At 45.6% G+C, this 5,689-nt stretch overlaps 1 pseudogene; it reads left to right on the top strand.

Annotated features, from left to right (window-relative positions):
- The first annotated feature begins 2,623 nt into the window (after positions 1–2,623).
- LOC150015524 (Y-box-binding protein 1 pseudogene) lies at positions 2,624–4,032 on the top strand (annotated as a pseudogene).
- The last annotated feature ends 1,657 nt before the right edge of the window (positions 4,033–5,689 follow it).

The raw sequence follows: 5,689 nt of genomic DNA, 5'->3' as shown, positions 1-5,689 counted from the left end.
GGGAGAGAGATAGTCATCACCAGACTCAGGGAAAATGGCAAAATGTAGCCAGACAGCCCCAGCAAACAAGTTAGGGAAATTTCAAAGGAGAGCTGGAGACAGACCTATAACCAGACCAGCCTGAGTTAATTTTCACCCTCAGTTAATTTAGTTTATCGTGTTAGCTTGTAATTCTGGAGTATTCTGCATGGAGAAAGGGAGAAGGAGATGGAGGGGGAGAGGGAAGGGAGGCTGTGCTTTTCTCGCGTTAGGATAAAAATGACCAGCTCAGTTCTGGTGGTGTGCAACTTGATTTAACTTTTAGGCTGTTCCCAGAGCTGCAGATCTGTGAATAAACAACTGCCTCATTTACTGCTCAAGTTCTGTGTCTCGGTGTTTATTGTTAACGTTTCTCACAATTTGGGGGTTCCTCCACCTGTGCGCGGGGAGGGCCTCTGAGCCAAGGTGGGGAGACACATCCTACCCATTCTTGGGTGGCTTGCTTGACCCAGAGCCCACCTGCCTTACAGTGGTCGGAAATGACCCGAGACTTCTTGTTGGGAGAGCAGTGGATTGACGCAGTGGGGAACTAAATGAAAAAAAAAAAAAAGCAAACACCGTGGCAACCAGGTAACCTCCTGCATGGACCAAGGTACAAAAATTGGACTTAAGTACTGCCTTGGTGGTTGGGCATTCTCAGGGAGTCAAATATGTGTGTGGCTGGGCCATATGTCAAGACACGGAGCAAGTGTGGAGTCCCAATCCCTGGTTCCGTTCTTCCGCGAGGGAAACAGCCAGAGACAGACAAAGCATCTCAGGCTGTGTGCAATGTCTCTGGTAAGAGGGTTGAGCACACAGGACTGTATACAAGAAACTTCTGGTAAGGGAGGCTGAGTATACAGGGTGTGGGCCGGAATTCTCTGGTATAGGGGGATTGAGCTCATGGGGTCTGTGTTCAATCAATCTCTGGTAAAGGAGGTTGAGAACACAACTGGATTTAGCCACAGGAATCGACTGGGGATGGGAAATAAAAATTCTAGGCCTAGGGAAATAGAGTTGAGCCAAGGAAGGCCCCAAGGACATTCTGCCCAGTAGTCCATTAGGGAGAAAGTACAGGGCATGGACAAGAAAATTTCAGTACGGGGGGTTGAGCTCATGGCGGGGTTAGTGGGGAGAAGATCCCCAGACCCAGAATAAGGAGAAACAGAAAATGATAAAATATTGTCTCCTTTGGCCAAAAGAATTTATTAAGGGGCAATCTGTGTTCTGGCCCCAGTTTGGGTCTGATGAAACTTGGGTTTGTCAAGCCCTGATCTTAAATGTGAGTGATCAGACATCAGCTTCTCTGCTGGTTACAACCTATTGTAAGAAACAAGGACATAGTGACTCCCAAACCAGTAGAAAATCATTAGTAACAAAGGGTAAATGTAATTAGAGGGTCTTAAGGGACATCCTGAAGGGGGAAAGATCTTCATCACCAGACAAAAGGAAAATGGGAGAAGGGAGTTGACAGTAGTAACATATTTACAAATCACAAAAGGGGCATTTAGATAATGGCGTTAGATTGTAACTCTGGAGTAACCAGTAATGGAGAAACAGAGAAGGAGACGGGAGGGGTAGCTAATCGCATTACTGTAAACCAGTTTTCTTCATCTACTTGGGGCGCACATTATCCTGGCTGAGGGTGGGCCCAACTCTGCAGACTCTTGAATAAACACCCCATTTTGCTGCTCAAGTCCTGTATCCCGGTTTTCATTGTGAGCATTTCTCACATTATCAGCAGATCTACAGGTTTTTTCCCTGTGAAAGAAAAAGAAGATAAAGTCTGGGACCCTCTGTCCTGTCTCCTACCACATTATGGCCCCAGCCAGCCTGCGGCCAACCGGGCAGAGACACTGCGAACAGACAGTGCAGACGGATTAGGCTGTGGACACCTAACAGGTGCCCAACCAGCAGGGCACAGGCAGAAATTTACTCTTAAGAAAGGAATTATAGCAATACAGGACCTTGAGAATTTCCCCAAAGGAATTGCTTGCAGCATTTCTTTCCACCTCAGATAAATTCTAGCGATTCAGTTTGCATCTGAATACTCCCTGCTAGAGCTGCAAGGAGGGGCAATGTTAAATTTGCTAGTCAAGCAGCCATCTAATCCCCTAAAAAGCTACTAGGTCCTGAGAACAGTACGATAATTAACTTGCTACAGGTTACAGAAACAGCAGGATGTCTGCCTCTTCAAAACAGAGAGAGGAGGAAAAAAGAAAAGGTGACACTTTTAAAACTCAGGCTACTTCTCTTCAAACTGTGGTATGACCGGCAGCGGTAGCGGCTTGGCTGCCAATCAACACCACCTCTAGGACTGTAACTGGAGGGTCCTCAACCTCCTCACTGCTTCAGCAGGGTGGACATGCCTATATCTTAAGAAAGAGTGTTGTTACACATGGATGGAATAATGTCCATTCTAAACATTCCTTCAGTGGTGAAGGAAGAGGAATAATCAGGCTGCTATAAGAATATGGAAATAGTTCGATCGGTAGCGGGAGCGGAGAGCGGATCCCAGAGAGCCCTGAGCAGCCCCACCGCCACCGCCGGCCTAGTTACCATCACACCCCAGGAGGAGCCGCAGCTGCAGCAGCCGGCCCCAGTCACCATCACCGCAACCATGAGCAGCGAGGCCGAGACCCAGCAGCCGCCTGCCGCCCCCCCCCCCCCGCCGCCCCCACCCTCAGCGCTGCCAACACCAAGCCCGGCATCACGGGCAGCGGCGCAGGGAGCGGCGGCCCGGGCGGCCTCACATGGGCGGCGCCCGCCGGTGGGGACAAGAAGGTCATCACAACGAAGGTTTTGGGAACAGTAAAATGGTTCAATGTAAGAAACGGATATGGTTTCATCAACAGGAATGACACCAAGGAAGATGTATTTGTACCCCAGACTGCCATAAAGAAGAATAACCCCAGGAAGTACCTTCGCAGTGTAGGAGATGGAGAGACTGTGGAGTTTGATGTTGTTGAAGGAGAAAAGGGTGCGGAGGCAGCAAATGTTACAGGCCCTGGTGGAGTTCCAGTGCAAGGCAGTAAATATGCAGCAGACCGTAACCATTATAGACGCTATCCACGTCGCAGGGGTCCTCCACGCAATTACCAGCAGAATTACCAGAATAGTGAGAGTGGGGAAAAGAATGAGGGATCGGAGAGCGCTTCTGAAGGCCAGGCCCAACAGCACCGGCCCTATCGCAGGCGAGGGTTCCCACCTTACTACATGCTGAGACCCTATGGGCGTCGACCACAATATTCCAGCCCTCCTGTGCAGGGAGAAGTGATGGAGGGTGCTGACAACCAGGATGCGGGAGAACAAGGTAGACCAGTGAGACAGAATATGTATCGGGGCTACAGACCACGATTTCGCAGGGGCCCTCCTCGCCAAAGACAGCCTAGAGAGGACGGCAATGAAGAAGATAAAGAAAATCAAGGAGATGAGACCCAAGGTCAGCAGCCACCTCAACGTCAGTACCGCCGCAACTTCAATTACCGACGCAGACGCCCAGAGAACCCTAAACCACAAGATGGCAAAGAGACAAAAGCAGCTGATCCACCAGCTGAGAATTCGTCCGCTCCCGAGGCTGAGCAGGGCGGGGCTGAGTAAATGCCGGCTTACCATCTCTACCATCATCCAGTTTAGTCATCTAACAAGAAGAACTGAATATGAAATTCCAGCAATAAGAAATGAACAAAAGATTGGAGCTGAAGACCTTAAGTGCTTGCTTTTTGCCCGTTGACCAGATGACTAGAACTATCTGCATTATCTATGCAGCATGGGGTTTTTATTATTTTTATCTAAAGACGTCTCTTTTTGGTAATGACAAACGTGTTTTTTAAAAAAAATAAGCCTGGTTTTTCTCAATACACCTTTAAAGGTTTTTAAATTGTTTCATATCTGGTCAAGTTGAGATTTTTAAGAACCTCATTTTTAATTTGTAATAAAAGTTTACAACTTGATTTTTTCAAAAAAGTCAACAAACTGCAAGCACCTGTTAATAAAGGTCTTAAATAATTGAAAAAAAAAAAAAAAAAGAATATGGAAAAACAAGCATCCTCCTGGTCAGGGAATTGTCCCAGCCAAACAAAAGTTTTCCAATATAGATCCTAGATGGGATAATAACAGGCAGGAGGATAGGGCCCAAATGAGAGACCTCAGGAGTCTTTTCATCAGGGGAATCAAGGAGTCCATTCCCCTGAGCACAGAATGTCTCCAAGGCATTCAAAATACAGCAAGAAAGAGATATAACTCCATCAGCATTCCTACAGAAGCTCAGGGACCAGATGAGAAAATATTCTGGTCTAGAATCAGAGAATGCTGTAGGACAGGGACTCTTAAAAGTCACCGTTGTTACAGAAGCTGGCCAGATATTTGTATGAAATTTGCAGAAGGTAAATGAAGGGGCCAGATAGAACAATTGAAAAACTCTTCAGAAAAGCTCAGAAGTGTATGTCAGAAAAGAGGAGGGGAAACAAAACTTCAAAAAGCTGCAGAACATCTCTGCAAATCTAGGAACATTTAGCTGCCAAATACTGAGTTTGAGTATAGTCCTTCACAGTGTGGAAAAGAACAAGGATTGAAAGCATACTGTGGTTAAATCTAAAGAAGTAAAGGGTATTTAGAAAGTTTGCAACTGTTGGAGAAGGTCTGTGGAAAGTAATAATAATAAAAAGGAAACAGTTATGGAAGTTTTAAACCTGGGAAAAGAAAACCTCAGCTGCATGTGTGCTGATTTCATAAAAGTGTATTTTGGTCTGTCCTGTTGTACATTTCTCTATATCTGTTTTTGACCAATAAGACCTAGAAAAGGTAATTTGTAAACTGGTCAAAGAAAATACCTTTTGCCACCTGGGACCCAAAAAGGGTCATTCAGGGCTGAAGAACATTTCAACCTGGGTAAGCATGTCTCTGCCAGGGTACATCTCTTTAGGAGGCCAGTGGACATACTGGAGAGAGAGGGCCTAGCTATCTATGTTTTGAATTATTGCCCTATTTATGCTCTGAAAGGAAAAATTGAAGTTTCCCAGGGAAAGTTAAAACTTCACATGAAAGAAAAGTAAACAAGGAAAAGTGTAAGGCATGGAAATGCAGAAGGTTTGTGAGAAGTATCTAAAAGTTTTGTTAGAAGTTTGTAAAAGTTTTGAAAAGAAATTGTATGGTTTTAGTAATGGAAGGTATAATGCATGGAAATGCAGTTTTGACGGACAAGGATTTTCCTTCATGCTCTTATATTTTTCTCCCTACCTGATCCCTCTGGTATTTGGCATTCTAAGGAAGTACACATTGACATAAAGTTTCTTTGCACAAAACTAATAAGACCAGTTGCTAATGGTGGTTTTGTCAACTGAGGCTTTGACTGGGATGTTGTGCCTATAGGAGGCATGCCTAGGCTCTGGTCGTTATCAGAAAACCCTGAGGAATGGGAGTTGACTTTCAAGGCTGATGAAAGCCAAAGAGGAAAAAGCCTAATACCCTGGTTGCTTGTGCTGTTCATGGCAGTCTTTCTAAGGAAGGAATGAAGGTTGCTTTCCTGAAATGTGGCTAGGAGAAACCTTAAGGCATGGTGGAAAACCTGAAGGACTTATGAAAAGCATGGGTTTTACAGGCAAGACCAGAAGGCAAGTGTGTGGCTCAGCTTCTGTGCCCAGAAGGGCAGACTGAAAGTCAACCTAAATGT

The sequence above is a fragment of the Furipterus horrens genome, unplaced genomic scaffold (assembly GCF_987537825.1).
Source record: "Furipterus horrens unplaced genomic scaffold, mFurHor1.1.pri manual_scaffold_3, whole genome shotgun sequence".
NCBI lineage: Eukaryota > Metazoa > Chordata > Mammalia > Chiroptera > Furipteridae > Furipterus > Furipterus horrens.
Note: the sequence above shows the minus strand (reverse complement) of the source record. Positions and strands in the feature narration are given on the sequence as shown.